Raw genomic sequence first — 14,579 nt, forward strand, 5'->3', positions numbered from 1 at the left:
CTCTCTCTCTCTCTCTCTCTCTTTCTCCCTCCATCTCTCCCTCCTTTCCTCCCTCCCCTCTCCCTCCATCCCTCCCTCTGTCTCTCTCTTTGAAATCAATGAACAGATCATTGGATGAGATTGGGGGGAAGTGGGTCACAGGCCTGAGGCATGCAGGACCCAACAGGGATAGCCAAGCCGCCTGGGTCCGAATGCCCTGGCACTGCGGTGCCGAGCACCCAGGGAAAGCCTCGGCCGCTGGAGGTATGGCTGAGCCTTGGCAATTCACATCTCCTAAGGTCCCAACCCCACAGGCTTTGTATGAAAGAGGAGTTAAAGACAGTCGGGGTCCTTCTGAAAGCTCAAGGGGGGGGTCACAGAAGGCTCACCCAAAGGGCTTCCACAGCCCCCCTCACATCCAGGAACTGACAATTGTGCTTTCCTTGCCCCTGCTCAGCCCCTCTCCCAGAGGCAGGGATGGAAGAGTGCGAGTTCTTATGCAAAGGTCCCTCTTCTCCCTGGGAGCCACAGACCCCCCTCCTCCCTGATCTGTGTCCCTGGCCCGGAGGTACCATGAAGACTGAGGCCTGTCTGTCTGCAGCTCCCCATAACCTCAAGGCCTTAGTGAAACCTGATATGGACTCAAGAGGGGCACACTGGGACCCATCCCCTGGCTGATGTGGGCCCTGATATAGTCTCAATCAAGTTCCTAGGCCTCTCCCTGCCTCCTCCTCAGCAGGGCTCAGCCCAGCAAGTCCTCCCCTAGATTGAGTTGCCAGAAGGGAGGTCCTTTTCCAGCACGGCCCCTCGCCCTGCCCTAAAAGCACAGAGCAGTAGAGTCCTGGACTGCTCATGGGGGTGAGGGAGCCTCTCGCCTCAGTTGGGCCATCATGGCGCCAGCATGGGCCCCTGGGGCAGCGGGGGAGGAGGACACAGGCTGCAGGTTAGGAAGACTTGCATTGGCAACTGAACTTGCCCACTTAGTACCTGAGTGACTGTTTTAATTTTACTACTAAAGAAAGGGAAGGAAAGAAGAGACAAACCACTTCCAGCCAAGTAGCTGAGCCTCGGTTGAGTCAGTAAACGGCAGCCTTAATTGCTGTCTGTTTACGGGTAGCAATCCCTCTTTCTGTGGGCACTGTGTCTGGGCGTGAAAGTGATTTGTAAATAAATTGCTGTGTAAATGGTAGGTATGATTAACATCTGGGTAATGATATATTTCTATGCACAATTGCATATGTGAGGTGGTTTATCTTAAGCATGAGTAGGTGTGTGTATATATATATCTTTAAGGGTAATTATGCATATATTATAGGTGGTGGTTAAGAGCACAAACTCAGTAGCCATATTGCCTGGGTTTGAATCCTGAACCCACTATTTACTGGAGATATGATCTTGACCAAGTTAGTTAACCTTTTTGTGTCCAGTCTTCCTGTCTTTCAAATGGGGATGATAAATATATCTTCTCCATAGGATTGTTATGAAGATTAAATGAGCTAAGTTATTTAAAACTCTTGGAACAGCCCCTGGCACATAGTAAGTGTCTAATAAATGTTTTTTATTTTGTGTCTCTGTGTATGCATGTTAGTGTTTCTCATCCCCGTTGAAGAAGGAATGCTGTCTCGGCCCATCTTCCATCTAGGAGGGGAAGATGGCAGGGGCAGGGGGCGTTCTGTCTGCCCCTTTGGTCTGTTTGTAGACTCCTACTGTGAAGACCTAGGGTGCTTGAGAGACTGGAGTCACTCTTTTTCAAGAGTCCAGAGTCAGGGCCCCGTCCTCAGAGGGACAACTGGGGACAAGAGCGGTGACTCACCTCTAACTCTCATCCCTTTCGTGCTTCTAGAACACTCTTTGGGGGTGGCATACCCCAGCTGCCCCCTGAGTCACTCAGATAAAATGTCAGCTGAACGGGGACTGACTCATTGAGGGTGGAGTCTGGGAGAAGGAGGTCATTCTCCACTGCGGGGGGGGGGGGGGGGGGCGCGGGGGGGGGGGGAGGCGGTAAGAAAGAGAGACCAGGGCCCTGGGGAAGGGGGCTCTGCGAGCTGAGGTCAGAGACAAGCACCATGAGGCAGCTTCTGGCAGCGGCAAGGCTAATTTCCCCAACCCTTTCTGAAGAGGTCAGCCTGCCCTCCCACCTACCCTCTCCCAGCTCTGGCCGCCTCTCCTGGTTCAGGGGGATGGCTGCTACCCTGAAGAGGGGCACTGGAGGCACCTCTGGGAGATGCTGGGTTGCCAGGCGGGTTGAGCAGGTTTGGGAAGGGGTGGGAGGGGCCTCGACTTGGGGGAGTGACCTGGCCCTGGGATGGACTGACAGCGTGGGGAGAGGAGTGAGTGGATGAGCCCCACCTATAGGAAGATAGGGGAGCTGAACCAGGCTGACCTCCCCCCCCCCTTGGAGGCATAGCCCCCTTCCCAATGTAAACCCTCTGTCCTGGAGACCTGAAGAAATGAGGGGTTCTGAACCCCAAACTGGGACACGTGGTAGGCAAGTGTTTGAGGAAATCGCAGGATTGAATAATTTGGAATGGGATAAACTTGCTCTACCTCCTCCAGGAGCAGAAGGTAGCCATGCAGTCACAGCCTGGGGTTCACATGCATATCCCACCGCATAGGCACATGCATCTCCCACGGGCATGTGCACACAATCCTGTCCACACAGACACACACAGGCAGACAATCACAGCGACAGTGCTGGAACCCACAGTGCTTTCTGTCACTTTACAGATTAAGCAACCGGATTCTGGGAGCTTAAATAGTGAGGCCACAATCCACCTTTGCGGGGGAAGTCCTCCAAAAAGAGACCTTTTAGCACCCTAAAAATCTATCCTCAAATGATACCCTCCAGCCACCCTCTCCCTCCTGCATTTTGTCTCACTGTAGACTGGCTGGCCTTCCAGTGTTGCCACATTATTGTGCACACTGAGGTCTGACCCACTCCGAACTTTAGCTGGGGACCAAGTCTTCCCCCATCTGAGCTCTAGCCCAGGGGCACTGCCTTAGAAGGGGTCACCGAGTTCTGAGAGGAGGCCACGAAAGGTGAGATAGAGGTGGGGAGGAGGGCTGTGGGGCTGGGAGAAACTTGGAGGTGAGCTGTGATTCAGGCAAGCACTTCTCCAGACTCAATCACTCAGATTCGTATGCCACTTACACACTCACCTTTAGGGGGCATGAGGAGGGAAAAGGAAGAGAGTCCAGGGCCATTGAAGAAGGTGAGCAATGTGGGCTTATGTGAGGAACATGGGAGAAGGTGTAGGAACAGTCTTCATGCTCAATTTTTGTAAATGTTTATTGAATTCGAACATAAATCCAGACAGTACATAAATTATATATGTACTTGATGGTTTATTATTATATGAATGTATTGCTCTGCGAATTTCTGCAAAATAGACACACACCAAGTAAGCAGCATCCTGATAAAAAAGTAGACCATTATTGGTACCCAGGAACCCCTTATGCCACCTCTTCAGGCACAATACCCTATTCTGTCTTCTTATGCCATAGGTTAATTTTACCTATTTTTATACTTTATATAATCAGAATCATAGAGTATACTAACTTCTGGGTCTGGCTCTGGTTCTTAACATTATAGTCCTGTTGTTGTGCAGACACGTTTTTAAAACAATTTTCATACCTGGAGATGTACACAAGTAAAAGCTCACACTCAGGCAGAGTCGTGGGTATGTGGTCTGTCATGTCTGCACACCTAAACTGCTCACACAATCACAACACACACCCAGGTTCTTGTGCACATATGCACATTCTCATGTACTGGCACATGTGACTATCATGCACACACATGTGTATATATAAATACTCACACCCCAAAACTCATGCTATACACACACGCAGGTTCTCACACACACAAACACATTCTCAAGACAGACACATTAAATGGACCTCAGTTTTCAAACTCAAATGCACTCTCTCACACCTATGCACCCTCAACCTCGCACGCTGGTTCCCTTTTCACACACACACACACACACACACACACACGTGCCCACGCACACACTGGTCAGCCCTCGGTCTCTCAGGCTCAGGCTCTAAGCAGACAGAGGAATGTGATCAAATCGACAGCTGAGAACTGTCCTGAGAGTCAAGCTGTACTTTGTTGAGAAACCGGAGCCTTTATTGGAGGGAGACAAGTGTCTGTGTCTGAAGGCCGGGGAGAAGGGAGGTGTGGAGTGGTCTCCCAGGGCGCCTGTGGCCATTGGGCTGTTTCCATTATAAAAAATGATGAAAGGAGCGGCGCAGGGAGAGCATGGCTGTGAGTAAATAAAGCTGCCACCTTTGACCTTTGGAGGCCAGGGCTGAATGAATGCTCATTGGGGAGGGGGATGTTCAGCCCAGCCCAAGTTCTCCAGCACCCCAGGCTCAAGGCCAGGCTCCAAGGGGAAGGGGATTCGAGAACCTGTATGATGCGAGGGGACATGTAAAGGGAGGAGGAGGAGGAGAAAGGGGTAGGGAATAATGAAGGAGGTTGGGGACATTGTGGAGAAGGTGAGGGTCCTGGGGGAGGAGTGGGGACAGGGAGAAGAACTCTGACTTCTGGCTCTCCCGCCCTGTACTTCTCTCTTTGTGTCTGTCTCTCTGTCTCTCATTCTCTCGGCACCTCTCCAGGTCTCCTCTGCTTCTGGTCTCTGAAACAAGCATATGCCCCCCTTCTCATGTTTAAGGCTTGGTTTGCTTGTTTTTCTAATCACCAGGAACTACAGGCAAACAGGGGTTAGCAAAAATAACAAACACAGGCAAAGTACAAAGTCACCAGGAATTCCAGAAAGATTGAAAAGTGGTTGGTTCAGGCTTTGATAGAAATGTGTGTTGCTGGGCTTGCCTGTCCTCCCTCTACCCCTCCACCATGGGCCCCTCCTGAACTCCTTTCCCAGGAGGCCTGCCCAGCTCAGCATTCGGCAGGCACAGTCCCTGGCTCAGAGCAAAGCTCAACAAACTTAGCTGCATATATATATATATATATATATATATATATATATATATATATATATATTTTTTTTTTTTTTAAAAAGGGTGGACGAATGAAAGGTTTCTTGGTAATCAATCCCCCAACTTTGTTTGGGTTTAAAACTCTTTGAACACATATACGGGTTGTCTTCACTGTGGAGTCAGAAAGGCTTCTCACCTCTTTCCAGGCCTCCCCCTTCTCTTCTCTCTGCAGCCCCTCTGGACCCCTCTCTCCCCAAGGCTGACACTCACTTTGTTCGGTACCCATCGTGGCTCTTACCTGGTCCCATCCCCAGGAGAAGAAAGCACTTTGTAATCTGGCTCTCAAAGAGCCATGCTCTGCATGTCCCTCCATCCTGCATCCACCCAGTGGTCACTCCCTTTGCTCCTCCTGGGGGCCACTAAGGGGCCATTAAGTAGGTTCTTAGAAGTCTGACCTTGGCTAATTACAATGAGACTGATAACAATAAAATATAGCAATAAGCACAAATGCTTTCACCAAAAGATAAGGACACTCCCAGCTTTATGTGTGAGGGACATATAGGGAAGATGACAGGAAACAGACCACTCCCTACACCTCCCACTCCTGTTGCCCTATCTGTGCCCGACTTAGCAAGAAGACTAGAGAAATGCAATTCAAGAAAAACATCCCCATTTTCCTGTAAGTCTGGAGCCTCGCTGCTGGAGCTGCAGTCTAATTGGAGGGAGCGAACTGGAGGAAGCAAATTGGAGGGAGCGATTGCTGGAGGAAGCTGAATGTAAGCTCCAAGCAGGACAGAGTGTGCCTGGGGCCAGTCCTCTGCCCAGTGAGACAAGGCCTGCTGTCAAGTGCCCAGAACCTGGCCACTCTTCTCTTTATCCCCCAGGCACAAAGCCTGTTTTTCCCAGATCCTTGATGGATACTTGGCTTGGTCTTTTTCCCTGGGGGGAGGGGAAAGCTGATTCCCCATGAGGGAGGAGGCATCTGAGCCCTGAGTGTCAGCACTGGGTTCTTGGTCTGCACCAAAGACCCTCTCTTGACCAAGTCTCTCTTTTCTTGTCAGCTGAGATGATGGAGAAAGCCAGATGGGCTCAGCTTCAAAACCAACTGGAGACCTAGAAGACTTAGGTATCATGGAAATCAAACACTGTTTTCATTCAACCCCAACCCAAATCATTACCAACTTTTACTGGGAAATTACTCTGGGTCACACACTGTTCGGTGGGTTTACATGAATTAACTGCTTTAATCCTCACAACAATTCTATGAATAGGTGCTATTATGATCTCCATTGCATTTTTTTTAATTATTATTACTAGAGGCCTGATGCATAGATTTGTGCACTGGTCCCTCGGCCTGGCCTGTGGGGATTGGGTGGAACTGGCTCTCTGACATCCCCCGAGGGGTCCCAGATTACGAGAGGGCACAGGCCAGGCCGAGGGACCCCACCAGTGCACAATTGGGGCTAGGGAGGGATCAAGGGAGGGCTCCAGGGCGTGTCCAACCTGACTAGCCCAGTCCCGATTGGCCGGACCCCAGCAGCAAGCTAATGTACCGGTCATTGAGTCTGCCCCCTCGTGGTCAGTGCACGTCATAGTGACTGGTCAAGTGGTCGAGTGGTTGGACACTTAGCATATTAGGCTTTTATTATATAGGATTTTTAATCCTCACTCGAGGATATTTTTCCATTTATTTTTAGGGAGAGCGGAAGAGAGAGGGAAAGACAGAGAGAAATATTGATGTGAGAGAAACACATGGATTAGTTACCTCCTGTACCAGCCTTGACTAGGGCCCAGGCCAGGAAGGAGCCTACAACTGAGGTACAGATACGTGCCCTTGACTGGAATCAAACCCGGGATCCTTTGGTCCACCGGACGATGCTCTATCCACTGAGCCAAACCCGCTAGGGCATGCTCTCCATTTTATAGATGAGAAGACTTGAGATTCAGAGAGGTTAAGTTACTGGTCCAAGTCCACCCAGTTTTTAAGTGGAGGACTGAAATTGGAATCCAGGCAGTCTGGCCTCTAGGGAGCTGGTAGGTGTCTGCGTCTGGTTTGGGGGCAGGAAAGCCCAGGTTCAGGGCCAGGTTCAAGAGTCAAATTAGAAGGTAGTGAGTATTCCCAGGCAGCTGTCCTGGCTCTCTACTGCTGGGTCCCCCATCTGACCTGGAGCCAGTGCAGTCCCAGCCCTCCCACAAGCAGCACTGACTTCTTGTCTGCCCTGATGGAAAGGTGGAAGCACTTACATCCCTCTACTTTCCCCATTTCATTCAACTCCTACCTCCTCAACAACAAAAAATTCCATCAATTTGAAACACCAGCTCTTTACATCAATCATAATGTTTCATCCCTTGATCCTTATCAAGGTTAAGACCTGTACTTGTTTGGAGTTGTAGTCAGTAAGAACATACAATCTTGTTTGAATTTTAAAAAATTAACATTGCATTGTACCTATATTTCCCTGCATCTACAGATTCTCTTCATCATTTTAATTATTTAATCCATCTTACATTCAATTTTATATAATATAAAATAACATTTTTCAAGTGACAAAGCTTTTCTCAGCACCATGTATTGAGTTGTTTCCTTCTCCCTGTTTTCTAATATCTATATTAAATTCTTAGGTGACTGGCTCTGTTTCTGGGCTCTTTCTGTCCCACTGATTTAAATGTCTGTTTTGGTGCCTACACCACACTCTTTCATTTTGTTGCCCTGTAACAAAATGGTTTTTAAAAATATATATTTTTTATTGATTTCAGAGAGAGGAACGGAGAGGGAGAGAGAGATCGAAACATCAATGATGAGAGAGAGTCATTGATTGGTTGTCTTCTGCATGCCCCCTAGTGGGGATCCAGCCCGCAACCCAGGCATGTGCCCTTGACCAGAATTGAACCTGGGACCCTTCAGTCTGCAAGCTGACGCTCTATCCATTGAACCAAACTTGGATAGGGCAACAAAATGTTTTAACGTCTGATCAAACTTGTTCTTCTTTAGAAAGTTATTTGATATAATTGTTCACTTATTTACTTTTCATGTGAAACTTAGAATCATTTTTTTTCTGAGTTCCCCCCCCCCAAAAAAAAATATATATATCTAGTGTGATTTCGATTAGTAGGGCATTAAGTCTATAAATGTTCCAGAGAATATTGACATTTTAACAATGTTTGGCATCTTGGTATGTTCCACTACTTCATCTGTGTCATATCTAGCTATTTGAATGGCTACGTACTACTCCTTGTGCTGCTGTTCCCTCGCTGGCTTACCCATTCCCCTAGTATTGGGTATTTAGGTTGCTTCCAAGGTTGAGCTATTAGGAATAGTGCTACTATAAACATCTGTGTACAAATTGCTTTTTTATTTCCTTGGGATAGGGTCCCCAAAGTGGGATTATCTGATCAAAGGATATGAACAGTATCATGGTTTTTGTTACATAACCCAGGGAGAATGGGACCAATTTACAGCACCACCAGCAACATATAAAACAATATCTACTTTTTCCTTAGACCCTTGAGCAGCCTGAAGACTTAAAGGGGTAACTTGTTCCTAAGGTAAACAAACCGCTAAAAAGAGGAAGTTAGGGAGTGCGGGGTTCTGAAGAGCGCTGAGTCTGCAGCTGTAGAGGTAGGCTGCCCCTGGCCTGTGGCTGCCCTGCTTCCTCTGAGTCCTCAGAGTCAGATTCCCCATCAGCATGTGAGCCTGGTTTATTTTTATTTACTTAGCATATGTTTGTATAGCAATTATTATGTGTCAACTACTACTCTAAACACTGCAAATATTAACTCATTTATTTCTCATAGTTAGTGCATAAAAATAGATCCTATTATTATTACCATGATCATTTTACAGATGAAGAAACTGAGTCAGAGAAATTTGCTGTACGTCACATAGCTGGTGGGACTTGAACTCAGGCTGTCTGGCAATAGTTTGTTAACCACTGTACACTGCTCTCTTGCCTGGGAACCGTCACTTCTGCTTGTAGCTGCCCTTCTTTTTCTGGGTCCTGCCTTGGCCCCAGTAGCCCCAATCCCCTCCAGGGAAGGAAGACCCTAAATCTTCCTGTCCTGGGTTTCAGGCCTTCTTGTTACCTCCTTCTCATATTCAGCCACCATCTGTTGGATCCTGCTACGTGCCAGCCACTGGGCTAAGCACTTTTACATCTTTCCATCTCTTTTCATCTTTACCAAAATCAGACAAAGTAGGTAGTGCATCTTCATTTTATAGAAGAGGAAACTGAAGAACAGAGAGAGTAAGTGTGTAGCCCAAGATCACACAGCTGGTAGAGTGGCAGCGGGAGAATGTGAATCCTGTTCAAACATTAGTGCCTTTGGCCTTTCTAGTATACTTGGCTCCTCTCTACCCCCCTGAGACTCCACTTTACCGCCGTTCATCTCTCTTTCTCTGATGGTTTTCTTGAAGTTTACTTAGGTGGAAAGAGGCCCTTTGGGTGCAGCTCTCTGCTCTTCCTGGCCACGGTTGGGCCTGGCTTCACCAGGGCCCGAGTAGCCAGCCCCAAGGAAAGTGCCATCATTACCACAGGTACATGCAGGCCCTTACACACACACACAGACTGCTTTTTGGAAGTTAGGGCCACTCCCTGAGAGAGGCCCAAGTAGCTCCTTCCTTTCCTGTTTCAAAGGCCACACCCCTCTGGAGCCTGCCCACTGATTCCTACTTCCTGCTTTAGGATCTTCAGCTGATTTACTGAGAACAGATTATGGGCAGGTCCTGGTTCCAATGAACAGACCACACCCCCAGCTCAGATTTGTGCTCCTACTCCAGGTCCTCTGGGATGACTCAGAGCTCAGCTACCTTCCGGGGAGTGGTTTTTCCCAATCCTGTCATACAATTTGTACAGGTCCTAAACACCCTGAACACATGTTATGCATTCCCACCGAGAATAAAAGAAGGCACTGATCCCTGACAGGCTCTGGAAGATTCGATGGCAGCATCACCTTCAGAAACTGTGCTTGTGTACTTCCCTGTGTGCATGCTTTTCAGTGGGACAGAACACAGCTGCATGTCCCGTGGGCCCGGGGCTCAGGAGTTTATACATGTTGGGTGTGTGTGTGTGTGTGTGTGTGTGTGTGTGTGGGCCTGCATGTACCTGTGAGTTGGTGTGTGTGTTTGCATACATGCTCTGTACAATTTGAGTAAAAGGGCTGGTTAGGAGGGTTTCCAACAGCACTCAGGAGGGAGACTGGACAGGAGAGAAAGGGAAAAGAGAGTCAAGTCTAATACTTCGTAAATAAGTGGAGGGAAGCTGTGGTAAGTCCAAAATGCCCCAGACAGATTCAGACAGGTTTGCAGCATTCAGCGTCACCTGTAGCCCAGGGCAGGAATGGCAGGTTGGAAGTTGGTAGTATGTGCTGGCCTGATCAGGCATAGCCCAGGTTTAAGGAACAAGGAATTAGAGTATATGGTAGAGCATTGCACCCCCCTCCCCCCCAATCTTCTAAGCCCTGGGCTCCGATCTGTCCCTACAGACTATGGCCTCTCTGGGGTAAAGACGGTTTAGCCTTTGTAGAGATCTGGGGGCAGAGATCCATGGGGCCTATGAAGAGGCCTTGCCAGTGCCCCCTACCCCTCAGCCTGCTCCAAAGACAAAGGAACCTCCTTCTTCCAGCTTAGAAGCTGCTCAAAGGTTTCGCTGACTTCAGAGGGATGGCAGAGGGAGGAAGGAGGAGAGGCCTCTGAGGTGGGGAAGCTTTTGCTGAGCCTGCAGGCTACCCAGCCCCTCCCTGATTCCTCATTACTGTGGTCCTTGGGCATGAAATGTCTTTTTATTTGAAGGCCAAGAAGAACCCAGGGCTGTGTTAATGACCAGCCAGCACAGAGTGAGGCCTGAGTTGGCAGGGTGGGGTGTGTGTGTGTATGGGGGGCGGGGGCTGGCTCTCTTGAAATCCTGTCTGAACTTTTTCTGTTGCGCTGACATCCTATTTTTCTTTTTCTTTTTTTAATAAATCTTTATTGTTCAGATTATTACAATTGTTCCTCTTTTTCCCCCCCATAGCTCCCCTCCACCTGGTTCCCACCCCACCCTCTGCCCTTACCCCCACCCCCCACTGTCCTCATCCATAGGTATACGATTTTTGTCCAGTCCCTTCCCGCACCCCCACACCCCTTTCCCTCCCGAGAATTGTCAGCCCACTCCCTTTCTATGCCTCTGACTCTATTATATTCACCAGTTTATTCTGTTCATCAGATTTTTTATTCACTTGATTTTAAATTCACTTGTTGATAGATACATATTTGTTGTTCATAAATTTTATCTTTACCTTTTTCTTCTTCTTACAGAATACCTTTCAGCATTTCATATAATACTGGTTTGGTGGTGATGAACTCCTTTAGCTTTTTCTTATCTGTGAAGCTCTTTATCTGACCTTCAATTCTGAATGATAGCTTTGCTGGGTAGAGTAATCTTGGTTGTAGGTTCTTGCTATTCATCACTTTGAATATTTCTTGCCACTCCCGTCTGGCCTGCATAGTTTCTGTTGAGAAAAAAAGCTGACAGTCGTATGGGTGCTCCCTTGTAGGTAACTAACTGTTTTTCTCTTGCTGCTTTTAATGTTCTCTCTTTGTCTTTTGCTCTTGGCATTTTAATTATGATGTGCCTTGGTGTGGTCCTCTTTGGATTCCTTTTGTTTGGGGTTCTCTGTGCTTCCTGGACTTGTAAGTGTATTTCTTTCACCAGGTGGGGAAAGTTTTCTGTCATTATTTCTTCAAATAGGTTTTCAGTATCTTGCTCTCTCTCTTCTTCTGGCACCCCCATAATTCGGATGTTAGTATGCTTGAAGTTGTCCCAGAGGCTCCTTACACTATCTTCATATTTTTGGATTCTTTTTGCTTTTCCGGTTGGGTATTTTTTGCTTCTTTGTATTTCACATCTTTGACTTGATTCTTGTGATCCTCTAGTCTGCTGTTGGATCTCTGTATATTATTTTTTATTTCAGTCAGTGTATGCTTAATTTCTAGTTGGTCCTTCTTCATATCCTTGAGGGTCTCACTAAATTTATCGGCCTTTTCTAGAAAATTCTTGAAAAACCTTATAACCGTGGTTTTGGACTCTCTATCCAGTAGTTTGCTTTCCTCTATTTCTTTCATTTGTGACCTGTTTCTTTGTCTCTGCATTTTGGCTGCTTCCCTGAGTTGATAGAGTGGCTTTGTGTGCTAGGTGTCCTATAGGGCCCAGTGGCTCAGCCTCCCCAGTTACCTGAGGTGGACACTCTTGGTGCACCCCTTTGTGGGCTGTGTGCACAGTCTTGTTGTAGTTAAGCCTTGATTTTTTTTTTTTTAAGCCTTGATTGTTGTTGGTATTACTGGGGGGAATTGACCTCCAGGTCAATTGGCTGTGAGGATCAGCTGTGTCTATGATGGGAGAACTTCTGTGCTGGAGACACCCTTAAGAGGCAAGACTTGCTTCAGTGGGGCTTTGGTGCTCACTGAGTCTGCCCTCTGAGTGTGTCCCTTATGGATCTGAGGAGTTTTAATCTGGATGGTCCTAGTCTGACCCCTGGGTACACTGGCTCTTGGATCTCCAAGGAGGTGCTAATTTAGTCTCTGCCTGAGGCCACCCAGAAGGAGCTACAGAGAGGTCTGCAGATTCCTCTTCTTTGTTTGGGTTTTGGAGGTGCCCAGATGAGGCCCAGCTGTGAAGCAATGCAAGCTACTGCAGGGCCTTGGGCCTTCTTTTGGATGTTCTGGGTCTCACTGACTCAGATGCAGTTTGTTAGGTAAGTTTAGAATTCAAAGGACCAGGCCATTCATATGCAAAAGCCTTTGTGCTCAGCTTGGATGGGGCGGAGTCTCAGGGCAGAGCAAGCAGCAATGGCTTCATGGGGCGGGATCTTATGCGGAGCAAACAGGAATGGCTTCCCATCAGCCCTGCCCTAAGAGGCCCCCGGGTCTGTGTCCTGCGGTAATCGCTGCAAGCACCTCTGAGAGAAAGCTGCCCTCGAGTTTCACCTGCTGCCAGACAGTCCAGTTTCTCCCCGAATGAGTCTGGGTCCTCAGAGTCTTGCCCGGAACTGGAGTTCAGAGCAGTTGGGAGCTTTTGTCTCCCTCCCGCTTGAGAAAGCCAGCCGCGTACTCAGTTGCCAGTCCTCTCCGCGTGCGCGCCTCTGTACCTCTGCCTCCTGCAGCTCCTCTGAGTCTCAGTGTGCTTTTCTCTTTCCTTCTAGTTGTAGAATTTCCACTCAGCCAGCCTTCCTGTGGTTCTAGATGATGTCCGTTTTGTCTTTTAGTTATAGTTTTGAAGTTGTTGTGCGAGGCAGTAGTTCAGGTGTTTACTTATGCCGCCATCTTGGTTTCTCCACATCCTATTTTTCTAGAACTTGTCTCTCCTGCCTTAGCCCTGTCCTCTCAATGGGCCTTCAAGAGGAGGCAAGTCAGGGCAGCCAGGACAAGGGCATCTAGTATGTCTGAAGAGTTCATCAACTGGATCTGGGACCTGAGCAGGACTAGACAACATTCAGTTTCAAGGACTCCCAGACCAGCAGGGATGACAAACATTTTACATAAATGCTAATGGAATAATAATAATAATAATAATAATAATAATAATAATATAATAAAAGACTGTATGCCCAGCTGGTGTGGTTCAGTGGTTGAGTGTCAACCTATGAACCGGGAAGTCACAGTTCAATTTCTGCTTAGGGTACATGCCCTGGCTCAATGCCCAGTAAGGGGCATGCAGGAGGCAGCTGATCAATGATTCTCTCTCATTATTGTTGTTTTTATATCTCTCTCCCTCTTCCTTCCTCTCTGAAATAAATAAATAAATAAATAAATAAATAAATAAATAAATATTAAAAGAACTTAAAGCAGAGATACACCCAATGAATTAGGAAACTTTTACATTATTTCATCTTTATGTTGATTCTGACAATGGTTTGATGAAACAGAAGGCAGAATTCACAATGTCTCTTTTATTAAAACAAAAAACAAAAAACAAACAAAACACACACACACACACACACACAAAACAAGGGCCAGAGAAGTTAACTGATCTGTTCCGATTCACATTTGTAAAGTAGTGTGGCTAGGACTCCAATCCATGTCTCTGTGACTCCAAATCTACAACACCACCAAAAAAATGCAATTTTTAAAAATATATTTTATTGATTTTTTACAGAGAGGAAGGGAGAGGGTAGAGAGGTAGAAACATCGATGAGAGAGAAACATCGATCAGCTGCCTCTTGCACACCCCCCACTGGGGATGTGCCCGCAACCAAGGTACATGCCCCTGACCGGAATCGAACCTGGGACCCCTCAGTCCGCAGGCCGATGCTCCACCCACTGAGCCAAACCGGTTTCGGCCCACTTTTTTCTTTTCTTTTTTTTTTTTGCCAGAGCATTAGCACTCAAAAGTTGGGTGCAAGTGGGAAGGTGTGAGAAGAATGTTTATCTCAGTTCATACATAATGGCCAGTGTTTGGGGGAGGGTACTACAGATGAAGCATAAAGTAAGTTGAGGGCCTTGAATGGCGGGATAAAGGGGTTTGATTTTCCCATCGGCAAGGTGAGCAGTTTCTAAGACAGGGAAGAATGTGTCCTGTACACCCTTCAGGGGAGGAGAAGTGTGGATTCTGAAGAGAGGAGCAGAGCACCGGCTGGGACCAAACTGTTGCCCCAAAAGAAGTGGGCAAGTGAGGGGGTCAATG

Source organism: Cnephaeus nilssonii (genome assembly GCF_951640355.1).
Source record: "Cnephaeus nilssonii genome assembly, chromosome: 16".
Lineage (NCBI taxonomy): Eukaryota > Metazoa > Chordata > Mammalia > Chiroptera > Vespertilionidae > Cnephaeus > Cnephaeus nilssonii.